General features: G+C 50.8%; 1 long non-coding RNA gene across 2 annotated transcripts; it reads left to right on the forward strand.

Moving 5' to 3' along the window:
• The first annotated feature begins 444 nt into the window (after positions 1 to 444).
• On the forward strand, positions 445 to 22,607 carry LOC130363183 (uncharacterized). Of its 2 annotated transcripts, XR_008891751.1 has the most exons (4): positions 445 to 597; positions 3,551 to 3,649; positions 7,199 to 7,438; positions 21,361 to 22,607. It is a non-coding gene; the product is annotated as an uncharacterized LOC130363183 (long non-coding RNA). The 2 variants fall into 2 exon arrangements; XR_008891750.1 differs by lacking the exon at positions 21,361 to 22,607 and having other exon boundaries at positions 7,199 to 7,564.
• Positions 22,608 to 22,744: the final 137 nt, after the last annotated feature.

Below are 22,744 nucleotides of genomic sequence, written 5' to 3' on the forward strand. Positions count from 1 at the left end.
ATACATTCATATATGGGGGTCAGTATATAGTATACATTCATATATACGGGGGTCAGTATATAGTATACATTCATATATACGGGGGTCAGTATATAGTATACATTCATATATATGTGGTCAGTATATAGTATACATTCATATATATGGGGGTCAGTATATAGCAGTGATTCCCAACCGCGGTGCCGTGGCACACGTGTGTGCCGTTCAGCACTGCCCGTGGTGCCGCGGGATTTTGCCGTGATTTATTTTATTTTTTACTATTATTTTTTTTTAAATGTCCCCCCCCGGCCTGACGGCGCAGGGGGGAAGGGAAGTCTGCGTGCGCACACAGCGTCCCCCTGCATCTCCTGCGTTTCCTGTGTTCCCCTCCGTCCCCTGCGTCTGCCGCGTGACCCGTGTTCCCATCCTTCCCCCTCTGTTCCCTGTGTCCCCCGCGTCCCCCTCCTTCACTCTCCGTCTCCTGCGTCCCCCTCCGTCCCCCTCTCCCTTGCGGCGCAGTGAGCCGGATATGGTGCCCTGGGGCGGAACGAGCTGCACCAGCTCCGTACTCCCGTGCCTCCTGTGGAACTGCAAGCTGTGCGGGCCGGCTTGCTTAAGGTACCGTACCCTTTCCACCCCTCTGTTCACCTTCTCAACCCTGTCTAAATCCCCCCACCGTCACCCAGGTCCACCCTCTATCCCCCCCGACCCCGTCACTCATGTCCACCCCCCCCGTCAGCCATGTCTGCCTTGTTTACCTCCCTGTCCATCTCTATCACCCATGTAATCCCTTCCTGTCACCCATGTAATCCCTCCCTGTCACCCATGTAATCCCTCCATGTCACCCATGTAATCCCCCCTGTCACCCATGTCCACCCTCCCTGTCACCCATGTCCACCCTCCCTGTCACCCATGTCCACCCCCCCAGTCACCCATGTCCACCCCCCCAGTCACCCATGTCCACCCCCCCAGTCACCCATGTCCACCCCCCCAGTCACCCATGTCCACCCCCCCAGTCACCCATGTCCACCCCCCCCCCTGTCACCCATGTCCACCCCCCCTGTCACCCATGTCCACCCCCCCAGTCACCCATGTCCACCCCCCCAGTCACCCATGTCCACCCCCCCAGTCACCCATGTCCACCCCCCCCCCCCCCCGTCAGCCATGTCCACCTGGTCAACCTCCCTGTCCATCTCTATCACCCATGTCCACCCCCCCTGTCACCCATGTCCACCCTCCCTGTCACCCATGTCCACCCTCCCTGTCACCCATGTCCACCCCCCCCCGTCAGCCATGTCCGCCTGGTCAACCTCCCTGTCCATCTCTATCACCCATGTCCACCCCCCCTGTCACCCATGTCCACCCCCCCCTGTCACCCACGTCCACCCTCCCTGTCACCCATGTCCACCCTCCCTGTCACCAATGTCCACCCTCCCTGTCACCCATGTCCACCCTCCCTGTCACCCATGTCCACCCCCCCAGTCACCCATGTCCACCCCCCCCTGTCACCCATGTCCACCACCCCTGTCACCCATGTCCACCCCCCCCCCGTCAGCCATGTCCGCCTGGTCCACCTCCCTGTCCATCTCTATCACCCATGTCCACCCCCCCCTGTCACCCATGTCCACCCCCCCTGTCACCCATGTAATCCCTCCCTGTCACCCATGTAATCCCTCCCTGTCACCCATGTAATCCCCCCTGTCACCGATGTCCACCCCCTCAGTCACCCATGTCCACCTCCTCAGTCACCCATGTCCACCCCCTCAGTCACCCATGTAATCCCTCCCTGTCACCCATGTCCACCCCCCCCCTGTCACCCATGTCCACCCCCCCTGTCACCCATGTCCACCCTCCCTGTCACCCATGTAACCCCCCCCCCTGTCACCCATGTAATCCCCCCCTGTCACCCATGTCCACCCTCCCTGTCACCCATGTCCACCCCCCAGTCACCCATGTGCACCCCCCCAGTCACCCATGTCCACCCCCCCTGTCACCCATGTCCACCTCCCCTGTCACCCATGTCCACCCTCCCTGTCACCCATGTCCACCCCCCCAGTCACCCATGTCCACCCCCCCTGTCAACCATGTCCACTACCCCTGTCACCCATGTCCACCTCCCCCCCCCCTTCAGCTATGTCCGCCTGGTCCACCTCCCTGTCCATCTCTATCACCCATGTCCACCCCCCTTGTCACCCATGTCCACCCCCCCCTGTCACCCATGTAATCCCTCCCTGTCACCCATGTAATCCCCCCCTGTCACCCATGTAATCCCTCCCTGTCACCCATGTAATCCCCCCCTGTCACCCATGTCCACCCCCTCAGTCATATATATAGAAACAGACATAGACTGGGAATTGCACTTAAAAAGTTCTTTATCTCCAAATTCATCCATGTACAAAATATATCTCAGAGAGATATACAGAACATAATCACCCGGTGCTCAATAGACTGCTCAGAGGTTATTCCACTCGGTGTCTTCAGAACCTTCCATCCCAGACTTGCTGCTTGCTGGACGGTGTGTTCCTGGCCATGTGGACGCTAATTCTGAGGGGGGGGGGGGGGGGCTGAAAACGCTCGCTGGCATGCGAGCTGCTGGACGTTTCAGGAGTCTCCTGAGATAGACATAGGGAAGCCACCCATTATGTGCACACCTGTGGTCTGATTATGTTGAGAAGTTCACCCTCTCAGTCACCCATGTCCACCCCCTCAGTCACCCATGTCCACCCCCTCAGTCACCCATGTCCACCCCCTCAGTCACCCATGTCCACCCCCTCAGTCACCCATGTAATCCCTCCCTGTCACCCATGTAATCCCTCCCTGTCACCCATGTAATCCCTCCCCGTCACCCATGTAATCCCTCCCATGTACACCTATCTGTCACCCATGTACACTCATCTACACCCATCTGTCACCCATGTACACTCCTCTACACCCATCTGTCACCCATGTACACTCCTCTACACCCCTCTGTCACCCATGTACACCCATCTGTCACCCATGTACACTCCTCTACACCCCTCTGTCACCCATGTACACCCATCTGTCACTCATGTACACTCCTCTAAACCCCTCTGTACACTCCTCTACACCCCTGTCACCCATGTACGCTCCTCTACACCCCTGTCACCCATGTACGCTCCTCTACACCCCTGTCACCCATGTACGCTCCTCTACACCCCTGTCACCCATGTATGCTCCTCTACACCCCTGTCACCCATGTATGCTCCTCTACACCCGTCACCCATGTATGCTCCTCTACACCCGTCACCAATGTATGCTCCTCTACACCCCTGTCACCCATGTACGCTCCTCTACACCACTGTCACCCATGTACGCTTCTCTACACCCCTCTCTACACCCCTCTGTACACTCCTCTACACCACTCTAAACCCCTCTGTCACCGATGTCCACCCCTCTACACCCCTCTGTCACCCATGTCCACCCCTCTACACCCCTCTGTCACCCATGTCCACCCCTCTGTCACCCATGTCCACTCTTCTACACCCCTCTGTCACCCATGTAAAAAAAAAAAAGAAAAAAAAGTTTGGCGCCTAATAGGTTTGTTTTGCAGGTTTAACGGTGAAGAATTGTGGGTGGAAGAAATCGTGATGATGGCCCAGACCAGATGGAGAAGAGAAGGCAACGATGCAAATTAGAGAAGACGTCATTGGTGAGTTGCTGTATAAAGCAGCACTTTAAACTACATACTCACTGATAAATAGATATAGTGCATTGCGTTTTTTACCGTTTTTTCCTTTTTTTTTTTCCTTGCTCGTCAACCTTGGTAGCGGTGCCCCATGGAAATTTTTTTTCCAAGGTGTGCCCCGACCCGAAAAAGGTTGGGAAACACTGCATTACGTTGATACACAAGAACCTCTACATTATTCTCTTATAATAGCCTATGCTGCACTATATAAGAAGAAAAAATCCAGGATGCTTTGTGACGGACTGACCAGGGACCTCTCAACTTCCCCCTCCGCCAAGAGCGACTTCTCCTTCCAGACGACAAACCCCAGCATACCCCTTATCTAATGAACCTTTATTGAAAGAGCTTTATTGATCGTTCAGTCATTACAAGTCATACAATAAATTACAATCACACAAAGCATGAGAGTACAATACACAGCAAAGGTTCCCTAAGCTATACATCGCACCACGTGCTATACTAACACTCCGCTCAATCCTGAAAGAGAAAAGCACAAGAAATCTGCAAAACCAAACAATACATTCTGTGATCTGGGGAGAGGTGTGGGCTATGGGGCGTGGCTGGGGGCAGATCACAGGGCCAAACTACTGGGGGGGACATGGGGGACGGAGAGAGGTCTTCACTTCTCTTCTTCATTGACGGCCGGGCTGTCCAAGATAGAATAGTCTCTGAGCAGGCTCCTGTTGAACCTGCGGCCGTCCCGGACGGACATGTTTGCCCTGTTGATTATGAGGCAGCTCCTGGCAAGCCACACAGTGTCCCATTATCCAAAGAACCGTTATTGAAAGAGCTTCATTGTCTGTTCAGTCATTACAAGTCATACAATAAATTACAATCACACAAAGCATGACAGTACAATACACAGCAAAGGTTCCCTAAGCTATACATCGCACCACATGCTACTCTAACACTCCAAAGAACCTTATCCAAAGAACCAGGCAACACCAGTCTTCAGGTATAAAAATCAAATCTCCCTTTATTCAGGAACCAGTGTCTCATTTTATAGGAAGGACATCACAGGGGAAGGGGCAGTAAAGACAATACAGGTGACAGTAAGTCTGGAAGATAATCCAATAAAGGTATATTCCTATATAGTGCCGTGTGCAGAATGTGTGCCGTGTGCAGAATGTGGACCGTGTGCAGAAGGTGTACAGTGTGCAGAAGGTGTACAGTGTGCAGAAGGTGGACAGTGTGCAGAAAGTGGACCGTGTGCAGGTGTACTGTGTGCAAAATGTGGACCATGTGCAGAAGGTGTCATGAAAACAGCAAATAAAGTTATTTTAGTAAGATATCCAACAAGTCCATCAAAGTCCCGGTCTTACTCATGCCCACCCCTGAAGCAAGTCAGAGTTCCGCTCAGTCACTCTTTCATGGTCCTCTGGGAGCTCCTCTCGGTCAGTGGCAATAACGTAATCGAATACCGGCAAACCCTGCATAAAATTCAATGGGGCGTTTCCGGCCAGGGGAGGAGGAAGGCCTGGTCAAGCCCGTAGTCTGTGGGAAGGAGGCTAGCCTCCGAGGCCCTCCCAAACAACATTTCCCAAACAAAAACTCCATCTGTCGCTGGTCGAAGGGGCAGGGTGCCGACTGCCTCCTCATCCGGTTGCAATATCTGCCGCTGAGGAGCTGCACCACCTGTGCCAGCTCCTGTACTGTTCCACAGCCGCTGGGGATCCGGGCCAACTGCCTGGGATCCCGACTGGACCGGTGCAGGGATTACTGTTCCCTCTAACTGCAGGGCTGCCAGCAGTGTTCGGTGCTGAGTAGAATGTAGCAGAACTCTGCCCTGATGCCGGAACTTCCACCATGGTGTCCTGACTAGATACTGCTAGAGCGTCGCGGTCAGGTGTGCAATTCAGGGGAAGGGGAGGACAGAGACCAGCAGTCTCGTCTGTGCCGGTTTCCTCTGTTGTACAGCGCTCAGGACCATAGAAATCCCCCTCAAACGAGGACAAGTAGTCTTCTTCGAGGTACCAATCCTGGTACGTCAACCAACATAGATCCGGTTCCAGGTCTGGTATCTCCGATTGCGGCAGCATCTCTCTCCGCTTGTCCTGGATGTCCCATAGCCTGTATGCCTTCGTACGGCCAAAGTCGTATTGCTCCTCGAATGCGTCCCACAATAGACCAGGCCAGCCTAAGTCGGTCCCTTCTGGAGAACAGGCTGTGTTTGGCTCTGGCTGCCTGCAGCTTGCCCACCAGCACAATGCACGGTAATGAGCCTCGAGCTCCATTTCTTGCTGCACCAATCTGTGCAACTCAGCCATTTTGCTGCCCGTGGGTTGATCTCTGAAGTAGCGAAGCTGCAAGTGGACCTGTTCCCTAAAGTGCTGTTCTGGGGTGGGCAGTACTTTTTCTCGAGGAGTCAGTAATAAGCCGCGCACAACTTCCCAAATCTGCAAGCGAATTAAGGCTCTCTCGTGTCAGCTGTGTAAGGACCCTGTTCACAATCTCTCATGAAGGATCTTTGCCGAAGAGACCCAGGAACCATTGAACCTCTCTTCGAAAATCCCCCATCCTTACAGGCTCTTCCTTGCCAGGGTAAGTTTCTGAGACCGGGGGTCAAGCCAACGGCTGTATCTCCCCCAGCTGGACTGGTCTCAGTGTTGATTCTGGAGAAGTCAGATCCCACTGCAGCGACCAATTGTGACGGACTGACAAGGGACCTCTCAGTGTCCCCCTCCGCCAACAGCGACTTCTCCTTCCAGACGAAAAGCCCCAGCATACCACAGGCAATATCCGTAGGCAGAACTAGAGAATATCGCGCCCCCTTATCCAAAGAAACAGACAACACCAGTCTTCAGGTATAATAATAAATCTCCCTTTATTCAGGAACCAGTGTCTCCTTTTATAGGAAGGACATCATGGGGGGGAAGGGTCACTACGACCTAAAGGGGGTCATGAAGAGGACTGTTATTGTATCCTAATGAGGGGGTCACTAACGGTACTGCTATTTCTCCCTAAAGGGGGTCACTAAAGAGACCTGCTATTACTGACTAAAGTGGAAGGTCACTTAAGGGGACTTCGTGTACTACCTAAAGGGGTCTGCTATTACTATACAAAGGGGTCACCGGAGGACTGCAATCACTACCTAAAGGGGGTTATTAAAGGGGGCTGATATTGCTAGTAGGAGTTACTACAACCTAAGGTGGCTGCTGCTACTAATATATGAGGGGGTTGCAACCATATACAGGGAACTGCAAATTTATACGGGAGTCAACTATGTACAAGGGTAGGTACCTACCTACAGTGAGTAACCCCTACTTATAGGAGGCTGCTACTACCTACAAGGGGCAGCTATATACAGGGAATAAGTACCTACAGGTGGCACCTACCTACTTGAGGCACCTGTGTAATGGCGGAAACAATCTGAAAGGACACGTCTACCTACTAAAGCCACGTAACTACCTAATGGGGGGGGGGGACCTACTCTTCCCCAACTCACTTATCTACACACTTTACCGCGTGGAACACTAAGGGGGTTGTTATTATTTTTTTTTTTTACCTCTATAGGTGCTGGAAAAGTGCAGAGGATAAAATGTTTGTCTGGCCGCTTCTGTGGAGACGAGTTGTGGCTGAAAGAAGAAATCATCATGACGGTCTGGGCCGGATGGAGAAGAAAAAGGAAAGTGACCGACTCCCATCAGAGAAGACGTCACCTGATGTAACTGTATGTGATCACTAATATGGTCTGCAGAGCCTGTGTGGAGTTCGTGACGAATCGGATTACTGTAAATTCGCTCATCTCTAGTGGTAATGTGTAGTCATGGTGCGGTGAATGATTTGTCCCTTGTATACAGTGTTATCGGTTATATATTGGTTATTATATTATATAATAACAGTATGATGGTATTAGCAGTAGTAATATGTTGTCCTGGTGTGGAGGGATTATTTTATGTAATTAAACCCCAACCAGAACTCCTGCTTGCTCCCCAGATTATTGTTGATGCTTACACTGTGTACACCGCCATTCTCTTACATTCACTGGATAGGGGGGAGGGGTTGTGTGGGGGTGAGGGACCTCACAGTCTAGTTTTGTCTAAGGCCTCAAAGAGTCTAGAGGGATAAAGGACCTTTGATGATGTCATGATCAGGTGATCAGTCTCGTGTGGGTGGAGTCAGAATCACAGCTTTGCACTATATACTGTGGTGTCCCAGTCCCGCATCTGATGCGGTACCTATGTGTTTAGGGTCCCCATAGCCAGAGTCCCTAGGACATAGGGATCCCTGTAGTGTAGTTTACCCCTAGTTGCCTCTATTCTAGCATATACAATTGTAAATTATACAATATATCGTATACACACAGCTCTGCACTATATACCGTATACACACAGCTCTGCACTATATACCGTATACACACAGCTCTGCACTATATATACCGTATACACACAGCTCTGCACTATATACCGTATACACACAGCTCTGCACTATATACCGTATACACACACAGCTCTGCACTATATACCGTATACACACACAGCTCTGCACTATATACCGTATACACACACAGCTCTGCACTATATACCGTATACACACACAGCTCTGCACTATATACCGTATACACACAGCTCTGCACTATATACCGTATACACACAGCTCTGCACTATATATACCGTATACACACAGCTCTGCACTATATATACCGTATACACACAGCTCTGCACTATATATACCGTATACACACAGCTCTGCTCTATACATACCGTATACACACAGCTCTGCTCTATACATACCGTATACACACACGGCTCTGCACTATATACCGTATACACACACGGCTCTGCACTATATACCGTATACACACACGGCTCTGCACTATATACCGTATACACACACGGCTCTGCACTATATACCGTATACACACACGGCTCTGCACTATATACCGTACACACACGGCTCTGCACTATATACTGTATACACACAGCTCTGTACTATATACTGTATAAAGACAGCTCTTTGTTGCTTGGTCACCCTCTGTCTGTCGCTCACTCTCCTGCTCTCGGATTCTTGCTCGCCCTGTCTGTTTGTTGCTGTTACGATTCGGCTGGCAGGAGGTGGATCCTCTGTGCCAGAGAGGGATTGGCGTGGACCGTGTTGGTGGACCGGTTCTAAGTTGCTACTGGTTTTCACCAGAGCCCGCCGCAAAGCGGGATGGTCTTGCTGCGGCGGTAGTAACCAGGTCGTATCCACTAGCAACGGCTCAACCTCTCTGACTGCTGAAGATAGGCGCGGTACAAGGGAGTAGACAGAAGCAAGGTCGGACGTAGCAGAAGGTCGGGGCAGGCAGCAAGGATCGTAGTCAGGGGCAACGGCAGGAGGTCTGGAACACAGGCTAGGAACACACTAGGAAACGCTTTCACTGGCACGATGGCAACAAGATCCGGCGAGGGAGTGCAGGGGAAGTGAGGTATACATAGGGAGTGCACAGGTGAACACACTAATTAAAACCATGCGCCAATCAGTGGCGCACTGGCCCTTTAACCCCTTAAGTACTCAGGGTTTTTCCATTTTTGCACATTCGTTTTTTCCTCCTTACCTTTTAAAAATCATAACTCTTTAAATTTTCCACCTAAAAATCCATATTATGGCTTATTTTTTGCATCGCCAATTCTACTTTGCAGTGAAATTAGTCATTTCACCCAAAAATGCACGGCGAAACGGAAAAAAAAATCATTGTGCGACAAAATCGAAGAAAAAAATGCCATTTTGCAACTTTTGGGGGCTTCCGTTTCTACGCAGTGCATATTTCGGTAAAAATTACACCTTATCTTTATTCTGTAGGTCCATACGGTTAAAATGATCCCCTACTTATATAGGTTTGATATTGTCGCACTTCTGGAAAAAATCATAACTACATGCAGGAAAATTTATACGTTTAAAAATGGCATTTTCTGACCCCTATAACTTTTGTATTTTTCCACGTACAGGGCGGTATGAGGACTCATTTTTTGTGCCATGATCTGAAGTTTTTATCGGTATGATTTTTGTTTTGATCTGACTTTTTGATCACTTTTTATTCCTTTTTTAATGGTATAAAAAGTGACCAAAAATGCGCTTTTTTTGACTTTGGAATTTTTTAGCGCGTACGTCACTGACCGTACGGTTTAATTAACAATATATTTTTATAGTTCGGACATTTACGCACGCGGCGATACCACATATGTTTTTTTTTTTTTTTTTTTTTTACACTGTTTTTTTTTTTTAATGGGAAAAGGGGGATGATTCAAACTTTTATTAGGGAAGGGGTTAAATGACCTTTATTAACACTTTTTTTTAACATTTTTTTTGCAGTGTTATAGGTCCCACAGTCATTCGCCGATCGGACACCGAGGAGGCAGGTAAGGGCCCACCCGGTGTCCTGTCAGCCCGACTGAGCAGCCGGGTCACCTTCACTTTCACTTTAGAAGCGGCGGCCAGCTTTGACCGCCGCTTCTAAAGGGTTAATACCACACATCGCCACGATCGGCGATGTGTGGTATTAGCCACGGGTCCCGGCGGTTGATGAGCGCCTGAAAATTTGTAAATAAGGTCCTTGTCGAGAATGTTATCCTCAGGTTCCCATGACCTCTCCTCCGGACCGCAATTCTCCCAATCTACAAGATTTTTTTTTTACCTCTGACCATCTTGGATGCAAGAATTTCTTTAACCGAGAAGACATCTGAGGACCCGGAGACAGGAGTAGGAGCAACAACCTTGGGAGAGAAGCGGTTAAGGATAAGCGGTTTAAGGAGAGAGATATGAAAAGCATTGGGAATACGGAGAGAAAGGGGAAGAAGGAGTTTGTAGGAGACAGGGTTGATTTGGCACTTGATTTTAAAGGGTCCAAGATAACGTGGTCCCAGTTTATAACTGGGGACACGAAAGCGGACATACTTGGCGGAGAGCCACACTTTGTTTCCAGGAGCAAAGACAGGAGGAGTTCTTCTTTTTTTGTCGGCATGTTTCTTCATCCGGGATGAGGCATGTATGAGGGATTTTTGAGTCTCTTTCCAGATGGTGGAGAAGTCCCGGGTAACCTCATCAACAGCGGTCAAACCAGAAGGCATGGGAGTGGGGAGGGGGGGAAGAGGGTGACGGCCGTACACCACAAAGAACGGGGATTTAGCGGAGGACTCAGAGACTTTGAAATTGTACGAGAATTCGGCCCATGGTAGAAGATCGGCCCAATCATCCTGGCGAGAGGAAACAAAATGTCGCAAATAGTCACCAAGAACCTGGTTAACTCTCTCCACTTGCCCATTGGATTGGGGATGATAGGAAGACGAGAAGTTTAATTTGATTTTAAGCTGATTACAGAGGGCCCTCCAGAATTTCGACACAAATTGAATGCCTCTATCCGAGACGATATGCGTAGGAAGCCTGTGAAGGCGAAAAATGTGCACAAAAAATTGTTTCACCAACTGTGGCGCAGAAGGAAGACCTGGAAGTGGAATAAAATGTGCCATCTTGGAGAAACGATCAACGACCACCCAAATGACTGTGTTGCCATGGGATAAAGGCAGGTCTGTAATAAAGTCCATAGCAATCTGAGACCATGGTAGCTCAGGATGGAACAGGCAGAGGATGAAGGAGACCGGCAGGCTTCTGACGAGGAGTTTTGTCCCGGGCACAGACTGTACAAGCCCGAACAAAATCAGCAACATCTGCTTCCAGGGTAGGCCACCAATAAAAATGAGAGATGAGCTGGATGGACTTTTTGACGCCAGCATGGCCGGCGAGGTGTGAGGAGTGTCCCCACCTGAGGATCCTGAGGCGCTGGCGTGGAGGGACGAAGGTCTTTCCAGGAGGAGTTTGTCTGATGGAAGCTGGGGAAGCGGAGATCAGACACTAAGGAGGAATAATGTGTTGCAGGGAGGCTTCCATTTCAGAGGCATCCGAGGAACGAGAGAGAGCGTCAGCCCTGATGTTCTAGTCAGCAGGGCGAAAATGAATCTCAAAGTTAAAACGGGCAAAAAACAGCCTGGCGAGGGTTCAGCTGTTGGGCAGACTGAAGATAAGAGAGATTCTTGTGATCAGTGTATATAATAATTGGGTATTTGGACCCCTCCAGCAGGTGCCTCCATTCCTCGAGGGCCAGTTTTATGCCCAGTAGTTCTCGATCACCAATGGAGTAATTTTTCTCCGCCGGAGAGAAGGTCCTAGAAAAGAAACCACATGTAACGCCATGTCCAGAAGAGTTTTTCTGTAGGAGTACAGCTCCGGCTCCCACCGAGGAGGCGTCTACCTCCAGTGAGAAGGGTTTAGATGGATCAGGTCTGGAGAGTACGGGAGCAGAAGAAAAGGCAGTTTTGAGACGGTTGAACGCCTCGTCCACTTGAGGACTCCAGGACTTAGGGTTGGTGTTTTTCTTGGTTAGGGCCACAATTGGGGCCACAATGGTGGAAAAATGTGGAATAAATTGTCTGTAGTAATTGGCAAACCCCAGGAAACGTTGGATAGCTCGGAGTCCAGAGGGGCGTGGCCAATCCAACACGGCCGACAGTTTGTCCGGGTCCATTTGAAGTCCCTAGCCAGAGACTAAATATCCTAGGAAGGGAAGAGATTGGCATTCAAAGAGACAATTCTCCATCTTGGCATATAACTGATTGTCCCGGAGTCTCTGAAGAACCATGCGGACATGACGGCGGTGTTCTTCTAGGTTAGAAGAAAAAATCTAAATATCGTCCAGGTAGACCACAACACAGGTATATAATAAATCACGAAAAATTTCATTTACAAAGTCCTGGAAGACGGCAGGGGCGTTGAAAAGCCCAAAGGGCATAACCAGATATTCAAAGTGTCCGTCTCTGGTGTTAAACGCGGTCTTCCACTCGTCCCCTTCCCTGATGCGGATGAGATTATATGCACCTCTTAAATCCAATTTGGTAAAGATGTTGGCGCCACGTAGGCGGTCAAAGAGTTCCGAGATAAGAGGTAGGGGATAGCGTTTTTTTATAGTGATTTTATTAAGACCGCGGTAATCAATGCATGGTCGTAAGGAACCATCTTTTTTGGAGACAAAGAAGAACCCTGCTCCGGCAGGGGAGGAAGACTTGCGGAAAAATCCCCTTTTTAAATTTTCTTGGATGTACTCTGTCATAGCTTGTGTTTCCGGAGCAGACAGGGGATAGATTCTGCCCCGCGGTGGAGTAGTACCAGGGAGGAGATCAATAGGACAGTCATAATGCCTGTGAGGAGGCAAAGTCTCTGCTTGTTTTTTGCAAAAAACATCAGCATAGTCCAGATAGGCCTTGGGGAGACCTGGTATTGGAGGAGCCATAGGGTTTTGACTGGCAGGACTGGGAGCAGACATAAGGCATTTTTTGTAGCAAGAAGTACCCCAGTTCTTGATTTCCCCGGTGGTCCAGTCAAGGGTAGGGGAATGGCGTTATAGCCAAGGTAGTCCAAGAAGAATTTCAGAGGTGCAGTTAGAAAGTACCAGAAATTCAATCTTTTCGTGATGAGGTCCAATGCACATTAAGAGGGGTTCTGTGCGGTAACGCACAGTACAGTCCAATCTTTCACCATTAACAGAGGCGATGTAGAGGGGTCTGGCGAGACTGGTCACTGGGATGTTGAACCTGTTAACGAAAGAGGCCAAAATAAAATTTCCTGCAGATCCGGAATCCAAGAAGGCCACAGCTGAGAAGGAGGAGTTAGAAGAAGAAATCCGCACAGGCACAGTAAGACAGTTCACACCTAAAGCTGTCTCACCTTTGTGCGGAATCGGAGTGCGTCTTTCCTGACGTGGAGGTCGGATAGGACAATCCTTCAAGAAGTGTTCGGTACTGGCACAGTACAGGCATAGGTTCTCCATGCGGCAGCGTGTCCTCTCTTGAGGTGTCAGGCGAGACCGGTCTACATGCATAGCCTCCACGGCGGAAGGCACAGGAACAGATTGCAGCGGACCAGAGAAGAGAGGAGCCGGGGAGAGAAACCGCCTAGTGCGAACAAAGTCCATATCCTGGCGGAGCTCCTGGAGTCTTTTGGAAAAACGCATGTCAATGCGGGTGGCCAAATGAATAAGTTCATGCAGGTTGGCAGGGATTTCTCGTGCGGCCAGCACATCTTTGATGTTACTGGATAGGCCTTTTTTGAAGGTCGCGCAGAGGGCCTCGTTATTCCAAGATAATTCGGAGGCAAGAGTACAGAATTGGATGGCGTACTCGCCAACAGAAGAATTACCCTGGACCAGGTTCAGCAGGGCAGTCACGGCAGAAGAGGCTCGGGCTGGTTCCTCGAAGACACTTCGAATCTCCGCGAAGAAAGAGTGTACGGAGGCAGTGACAGGATCATTGCGGTCCCAGAGCGGTGTGGCCCATGTCAGGGCCTTCCCAGACAGGAGACTAACCACGAAAGCCACCTTTGACCGTTCAGTTGGAAATTGGTCCGACATCATCTCCAAATGCAGGAAACATTGCGAGAGAAAACCACGGCAAAGTTTAGAGTCCCCATCAAACTTGTCCGGCAATGATAAATGGAGGCTGGATGCGGCCACTCGCTGCGGAGGTGGTGCAGGAGCTGGCGGAGGAGATGGTTGCTGAAGCTGTGGTAGAAGCTGCTGTAGCATAACAGTCAGTTGTGACAGCTGATGGCCTTGTTGCGCTATCTGTTGCGACTGCTGGGCGACCAACGTGGTAAGGTCAGTGACAACTGGCAGCGGGACCTCAGCGGGATCCATGGCCGGATCTACTGTCAGGATTCGGCAGGCTGGCGGTGGATCCTCTGTGTCAGAGAGGGATTGGCGTGGACCGTGCCGGCGGACCGGTTCTAAGTTGCTACTGGTTTTCACCAGAGCCCGCCGCAAAGCGGGATGGTCTTGCAGCGGCGGTAGCAACCAGGTCGTATCCAGCGGCAACGGCTCAACCTCTCTGACTGCTGAGATAGGCGCGGTACAGGGGATTAGGCAAGAGCAAGGTCGGACGTAGCAGAAGGTCAGGGCAGGCAGCAAGGATCGTAGTCAGGGGCAACGGCAAGAGGTCTGGAACATTGGCTTGGGATACACAAGGAAACGCTTTCACTGGTCCAATGGCAACAAGATCCGGCAAGGAAGTGAAGGGGAAGTGAGGTAATATAGGGAAGTGCACAGGTGAACACACTAATTAAAAATGCGCCAATCAGTGGCACACTGGCCCTTTAAATCGCAAAGAGCCGGCGCGCGCGCGCTCTAGGGAGTGGGGCTGCGCGCGTGGGGACAGCACAGACGGGGAACGAGTCTGGTAAGCGGGTCGGGATGCGCACCGCGAGCGGGCGCGTCCCGCATCGCGAATCGCATCCCGGCTGGGGACATTATCGCAGCGCACCCGGTCAGCGGGTCTGACCGGGGCGCTGCGAACAGGAGAACGCTGCGAGCTCTCCGGGGAGGAGCGGGGACCCGGAGCGCTCGGCGTAACAGTTGCTCTCTGTCTGTCGCCCGCTCTTTGTCTTTCTGTCTGTTGTCACGATGCCGGCTGGCAGGAGGTGGATCCTCTGTGCCAGAGAGGGATTGGCGTGGACCGTGCTAGTGGACCGGTTCTAAGTTACTACTGGTATTCACCAGAGCCCGCCGCAAAGCGGGATGGTCTTGCAGCGGCGGTAGTAACCATGTCGTATCCACTAGCAACGGCTCAACCTCTCTGACTGCTGAAGATAGGCGCGGTACAAGGGAGTAGACAAGAGCAAGGTCGGACGTAGCAGAAGGTCGGGGCAGGCAGCAAGGATCGTAGTCAGGGGCAACGGCAGGAGGTCTGGAACACAGGCTAGGAACACACAAGGAAACGCTTTCACTGGCACGATGGCAACAAGATCCGGCGAGGGAGTGCAGGGGAAGTGAGGTATACATAGGGAGTGCACAGGTGAACATACTAATTAGAACAACTGCGCCAATCAGTGGCGCAGTGGCCCTTTAAATCGCAGAGACCCGGCGCGCGCGCGCCCTAGGGAGCGGGGCCGCGCGCGCCGGGACAGGACCGACGGAGAGCGAGTCAGGTACGGGAGCCGGGGTGCGCATCGCGAGTGGGCGCCACCCGCATCGCGAATCGCATCCCGGCTGGAGGCAGTATCGCAGCGCACCCGGTCAGTGGATCTGACCGGGGCGCTGCAGTAGCGAGGATGTTGCGAGCGCTCCGGGGAGGAGCGGGGACCCGGAGCGCTCGGCGTAACAGTACCCCCCCCCCTTGGGTCTCCCCCTCTTCTTGGAGCCTGAGAACCTGAGGACCAGACTTTTGTCTAGGATATTGTCCTCAGGTTCCCAGGATCTCTCTTCAGGACCACAGCCCTCCTAATCAACCAAAAAAAAAGTTTTCCCTCTGACCTTCTTGGAGGCCAGTATCTCCTTTACGGAGAAGATGTCAGAAGAACCGGAAACAGGAGTGGGAGAAACAAGTTTGGGAGAAAAACGGTTGATGATGAGTGGTTTAAGAAGAGAGACATGAAAGGCATTAGGAATACGAAGAGAAGGAGGAAGAAGAAGTTTGTAAGAGACAGGATTAATTTGGCACAAGATTTTGAAAGGACCAAGATAGCGTGGTCCCAATTTGTAGCTGGGGACACGGAAGCGGACATATTTAGCGGAGAGCCATACCTTGTCTCCGGGAGAAAAAACGGGGGGAGTTCTTCTTTTCTTATCGGCAAACTTTTTCATGCGAGAAGAAGCCTGTAAAAGAGAATTTTGGGTCTCTTTCCATATGGTGGAAAGATCACGAGTTACTTCATCCACAGCGGGCAAACCAGAGGGCAAGGGAGTAGGGAGGGGGGGAAGAGGGTGACGGCCGTACACCACGAAAAATGGGGATTTGGAAGAAGATTCAGAGACTCTGAAGTTGTACGAGAATTCGGCCCATGGTAGAAGATCTGCCCAGTCATCCTGGCGGGAGGAAACAAAATGCCGTAAATAGTCACCCAGGACCTGGTTAATTCTTTCTACTTGCCCATTGGATTGAGGATGATAAGCAGAAGAGAAGTTTAATTTAATCTTGAGTTGTTTACAGAGTGCCCTCCAGAATTTTGACACGAATTGGACGCCTCTATCCGAGACGATCTGCGTGGGCAAACCGTGAAGACGAAAAATATGTACAAAAAATTGTTTTGCCAACTGAGGCGCTGAAGGAAGACCAGGAAGAGGAATAAAATGTGCCATCTTGGAAAATCGATCAACGACCACCCAAACAACAGTGTTGCCACGGGATGGGGGTAAGTCTGTAATAAAGTCCATACCAATCAGAGACCAAGGATGTTCGGGGACAGGCAGAGGATGAAGGAGACCAGCAGGCTTCTGGCGAGGAGTCTTATCCCGGGCACAGACAGTACAGGCCCGCACAAAATCAACAACATCCGTCTCCAGAGTCGGCCACCAATAGAAACGAGAGATGAGTTGCAAGGACTTTTTGATGCCCGCATGGCCAGCGAGGTGGGAGGAGTGACCCCATTTGAGGATTCCGAGGCGTTGGCGTGGAGAAACGAAGGTCTTCCCTGGAGGAGTTTGCCTGATGGAGGCTGGAGAAGTGGAGATCAGACAGTCAGGAGGAATGATGTGTTGCAGAGAGAGCTCTACTTCCGAGGCATCCGAGGAACGAGAGAGAGCATCGGCCCTAATGTTCTTGTCGGCAGGGCGAAAATGAATTTCAAAATTAAAACGGGCAAAGAACAAAGACCACCTGGCCTGGCGAGGATTCAGCCGTTGGGCAGACTGGAGATAGGAGAGATTCTTGTGATCGGTGTAAATGATAACTGGAAATTTTGATCCCTCCAGCAGATGCCTCCATTCCTCAAGTGCCAATTTAATGGCCAGTAGTTCTCGATCCCCGATGGAGTAGTTCCTCTCCGCCGGAGAGAAGGTCCTAGAAAAAAAACCACAAGTAACAGCATGCCCGGAAGAATTTTTTTGTAGAAGGACCGCTCCAGCTCCCACTGAGGAGGCATCAACCTCCAATAGGAAGGGTTTAGATGGGTCAGGTCTGGAGAGCACGGGAGCAGAAGAAAAGGCAGACTTGAGCCGTTTAAATGCGTCTTCCGCTTGAGGAGACCAGGACTTAGGATTGGCATTCTTCTTGGTTAAAGCCTTGATAGGAGCCACAATAGTGGAAAAATGTGGAATAAATTGTCTGTAATAATTGGCGAACCCCAAAAAACGTTGGATAGCACGGAGTCCGGAGGGGCGTGGCCAATCTAAGACGGCAGAGAGTTTGTCTGGATCCATTTGTAGTCCCTGGCCAGAGACCAAGTATCCTAGGAAAGGAAGAGATTGACATTCAAACAGACATTTCTCCATTTTGGCATAAAGTTGATTGTCTCGAAGTCTCTGAAGAACCATGCGGACATGCTGGCGGTGTTCTTCTAAGTTGGCAGAAAAAATCAGAATATCGTCCAGATACACAACAACACAGGAATATAAGAGATCACGAAAAATTTCATTAACAAAGTCTTGGAAGACGGCAGGGGCGTTGCACAGGCCAAAGGGCATGACCAGATACTCAAAGTGTCCATCTCTAGTGTTAAATGCAGTTTTCCATTCGTCCCCCTCCCTGATGCGGATGAGATTATAAGCACCTCTTAAGTCCAGTTTGGTAAAGATGTGGGCACCTTGAAGGCGATCAAAGAGTTCTGAGATAAGAGGTAGGGGGTAGCGGTTCTTTACCGTGATTTTATTAAGTCCGCGGTAGTCAATGCAAGGACGTAGGGAGCCATCTTTTTTGGACACAAAGAAAAATCCAGCTCCGGCAGGAGAGGAGGATTTGCGGATAAACCCCTTTTTTAAATTTTCCTGGATGTATTCAGACATAGCAAGAGTCTCTGGGGCGGACAGAGGATAAATTCTGCCCCGGGGTGGAGTAGTGCCCGGGAGGAGGTCAATAGGACAGTCATAAGGCCTGTGAGGAGGTAAAGTTTCAGCTTGTTTTTTGCAAAATACATCAGCATAGTCCATATAAGCCTTAGGGAGACCGGTTACAGGGGGAACCACAGGGTCACGGCAGGGAGTACTGGGAACCGGTTTAAGACAGTCCTTGAAACAAGAAGTACCCCAGCTCTTGATCTCTCCTGTGGACCAATCAAGGGTTGGGGAATGGCGTTGAAGCCACGGTAGTCCAAGGAGAATTTCGGAAGTGCAATTGGAGAGGACCAAAAACTCAATTTTTTCGTGATGAGGTCCGATGCACATTAGGAGGGGCTCCGTGCGGTAACGTACGGTACAGTCCAATCTTTCATTGTTAACACAATTGATGTAGAGGGGTCTGGCGAGACTGGTCACTGGGATGTTGAACCTGTAGATGAGAGAGGCCAAAATAAAATTTCCTGCAGATCCGGAATCCAAGAAGGCCATAGTAGAGAAGGAGAAGGTAGAGGCAGATATCCGCACAGGCACAGTAAGGCGTGGAGAAGCAGAGTTGACATCAAGAACTGTCTCACCTTTGTGCGGAGTCAGCGTACGTCTTTCCAGGCGGGGAGGACGGATAGGACAATCCTTCAGGAAGTGTTCGGTACCGGCACAGTACAGGCAAAGATTCTCCATGCGGCGTCGTGTCCTCTCTTGAGGTGTCAAGCGAGACCGGTCAACTTGCATAGCCTCCACGGCGGGAGGCACAGGAACGGATTGCAGAGGACCAGAGGAGAGAGGAGCCGGGGAGAAAAAACGCCTCGTGCGAACAAAGTCCATATCCTGGCGGAGCTCCTGACGCCTTTCGGAAAAACGCATGTCAATGCGAGTGGCTAGATGAATGAGTTCATGCAGGTTAGCAGGAATTTCTCGTGCGGCCAGAACATCTTTAATGTTGCTGGATAGGCCTTTTTTAAAGGTCGCGCAGAGGGCCTCATTATTCCAGGATAGTTCGGAAGCAAGAGTACGGAATTGTATGGCGTACTCGCCAACGGAAGAATTACCCTGGACCAGGTTCAGCAGGGCAGTCTCAGCAGAAGAGGCTCGGGCAGGTTCCTCAAAGACACTTCGAATTTCCGAGAAGAAGGAGTGTACAGAGGCAGTGACGGGGTCATTGCGGTCCCAGAGCGGTGTGGCCCATGACAGAGCTTTCCCAGACAGAAAGCTGACTACGAAAGCCACCTTAGACCTTTCAGTAGGAAACTGGTCCGACATCATCTCCAAGTGCAGGGAACATTGTGAAAGAAAGCCACAGCAAAACTTAGAGTCCCCATCAAATTTATCCGGCAAGGATAGTCGTAGGCTGGAAGCGGCCACTCGCTGCGGAGGAGGTGCAGGAGCTGGCGGAGGAGATGATTGCTGAAGCTGTGGTAGTAGCTGCTGTAGCATCACGGTCAGTTGAGACAGCTGGTGGCCTTGTTGCGCTATCTGTTGTGACTGCTGGGCGACCACCGTGGTGAGGTCGGCGACAACTGGCAGAGGAACTTCAGCGGGATCCATGGCCGGATCTACTGTCACGATGCCGGCTGGCAGGAGGTGGATCCTCTGTGCCAGAGAGGGATTGGCGTGGACCGTGCTAGTGGACCGGTTCTAAGTTACTACTGGTATTCACCAGAGCCCGCCGCAAAGCGGGATGGTCTTGCAGCGGCGGTAGTAACCAAGTCGTATCCACTAGCAACGGCTCAACCTCTCTGACTGCTGAAGATAGGCGCGGTACAAGGGAGTAGACAAGAGCAAGGTCGGACGTAGCAGAAGGTCGGGGCAGGCAGCAAGGATCGTAGTCAGGGGCAACGGCAGGAGGTCTGGAACACAGGCTAGGAACACACAAGGAAACGCTTTCACTGGCACGATGGCAACAAGATCCGGCGAGGAAGTGCAGGGGAAGTGAGGTATACATAGGGAGTGCACAGGTGAACACACTAATTAGAACAACTGCGCCAATCAGTGGCGCAGTGGCCCTTTAAATCGCAGAGACCCGGCGCGCGCGCGCCCTAGGGAGCGGGGACGCGCGCGCCGGGACAGGACCGACGGAGAGCGAGTCAGGTACGGGAGCCGGGGTGCGCATCGCGAGCGGGCGCCAGCCGCATCGCGAATCGCATCCCGGCTGGAGGCGGTATCGCAGCGCACCCGGTCAGTGGATCTGACCGGGGCGCTGCAGTAGCGAGGATGTTGCGAGCGCTCCGGGGAGGAGCGGGGACCCGGAGCGCTCGGCGTAACATCTGTAGCTCGCCCGCCTGCTCTCTTGTCTGTGTCGCTCGCTCACCCGCTCTGTCTGTCTGACGCTCACCTGCTCTGTCTGTCTGACGCTCACCCACTCTCTCTCTGTCTGTCGCTCTCTCTCTCTCTCTCTGTCGCTCGCCCGCTCTTTCTCTGTCTGTCTGTGTTGCTCGCCCGCTCTCTCTCTCTGTCTGTTGTCCGCTGTCTGTAGCTCGCCCGCCTGCTCTCTGTCTGTGGCACTCGCTCACCCGCTCTGTCTGTATGACGCTCGCCCGCTCTCACTCTCTCTGTCTGTCGCTCGCCCACTCTCTCTCTCTGTCTGTCTGTATCGCTCGCCCGCTCTCTCCCTCTGTCTGTCGCTCGCCCGCTCTCTCTCTCTGCCTGTCTGTCTGTCTGTATCGCTCGCCCGCTCTCTCTCTCTCTCTGTCTGTCTGTCGCTCGCCCGCTCTCTCTCTCTCTCTGTCGCTCTCTCTCTCTCTGTCGCTCTCTCTCTCTCTCTCTGTCGCTCTCTCTCTCTGTCGCTCTCTCTCTCTCTCTGTCTGTCGCTCGCTCTGTTAGCCCTCGTTCTGTCACTCTATTTCACTGTCTCATTTTGTTTGGATAAAAAAGATAATGTTTTTTCTCGCAGGTGCAGACTGGACGAGCGGCTCCCATGGACATCTCCTTATATCTCCATATTATGAAGGAGAAGATAACAATACCACACATGCTGAATCAAGAACTTCTACTATACCCTCAGTCTCTGACAGCAGCGCTCTATCCGCTGATACCGCCGGTCATCTAATCCAGAGACTTTCTGTGCAGTAGGAGTTCACAGAGATGAAAGGTCATTTATATGTTCAGAATGTGGGAAATGTTTTAGCAAAAACTTTGGGTCTTGTTAAATATCAGAAAATTCACACAGGGGAGAGGCCATATTCACATCCTGAATGTGAGAAATGTTGTGGTCAGAAATCGAATCTGGTGGAACATCTAAGAATTCACTCAGGGGAGAAGCCATTTTCATGTCCTTAATGTACAAAGTGTTTTACAAAGAAATCAAACCTTGTGCTGAATCTAAGGCAAGAATCAGTTTTTATGTCCAGTATGTGGCAAATGTTATACCATTAAATCCGCCCTTGTTCATCATCTTAGAAGTCACACAGGAGAGAAGCAGTTTTTATGTTCAGAATGTGGGAGATGTTTTAGCCATAGATCAAATCTTGTGCATCATCTAAGAACTCACACAGGGGAGTATCCATTTTCATGCACAGTAAGTAGGAAACGTTTTTTTTTTGCAAAAATCTAATCTTATTTTGCATCACAGAACTCATATAGAGCAGAAGCCGTTTTCATGTCCTGAATGGGGAAAATGTTTTAGCCAGAAATCGCATAAGGAAACTTATAAGAACTCACACAGGAGAGAAGTCGGCCATGTCCTGAATTGGGGAAGTGTTTTCAATCAGGAATCAGATCTTTTGGTACGTCTAATAGCTCACATGGGGTAGAACCCACTTTTCGTGTCCTGAATGTTGTAAACGTTTTAGTTATATGTCAAATCTTATTGACGTGTACCATACATTTACAGCACCTCAGGTGGGCATTAACGCAAACAAGAACTCTAATGCCAGCTGGTTTACCCTTTAGACCCCATTAAAGTCTATAGGATTTTTACATTATCCGTTATTAATAACGGGCTATGACGGGTTAGAACGGATAATGTAAAAATCTCATAGACTTTAATGGGATTTTGTAACGGCCGTTTGTAAGGGTTTTCATAACGGAACATTCTAACGGCTCTTTAAAACGGAAGAACTTTATAGTGTGAAAGCGGCCTCATGAAACGTTTATAATTGTCCGTCAGTAACCATAGAAACATCCGATGAAAAGATCTAAAGCCAGAATCTGTGTCGGTCTCAGTACTCTAGGCCAGACTGCATTGAACACACCTTCCCTCTACAAAACCTTTTGCCCTCCCCCCGCTCGGTAAATAACAACAGACACCGTGCTTCTCTTTTAGTGGGCTGAGGTGG

The sequence above is a fragment of the Hyla sarda genome, chromosome 3 (genome assembly GCF_029499605.1).
Source record: "Hyla sarda isolate aHylSar1 chromosome 3, aHylSar1.hap1, whole genome shotgun sequence".
NCBI lineage: Eukaryota > Metazoa > Chordata > Amphibia > Anura > Hylidae > Hyla > Hyla sarda.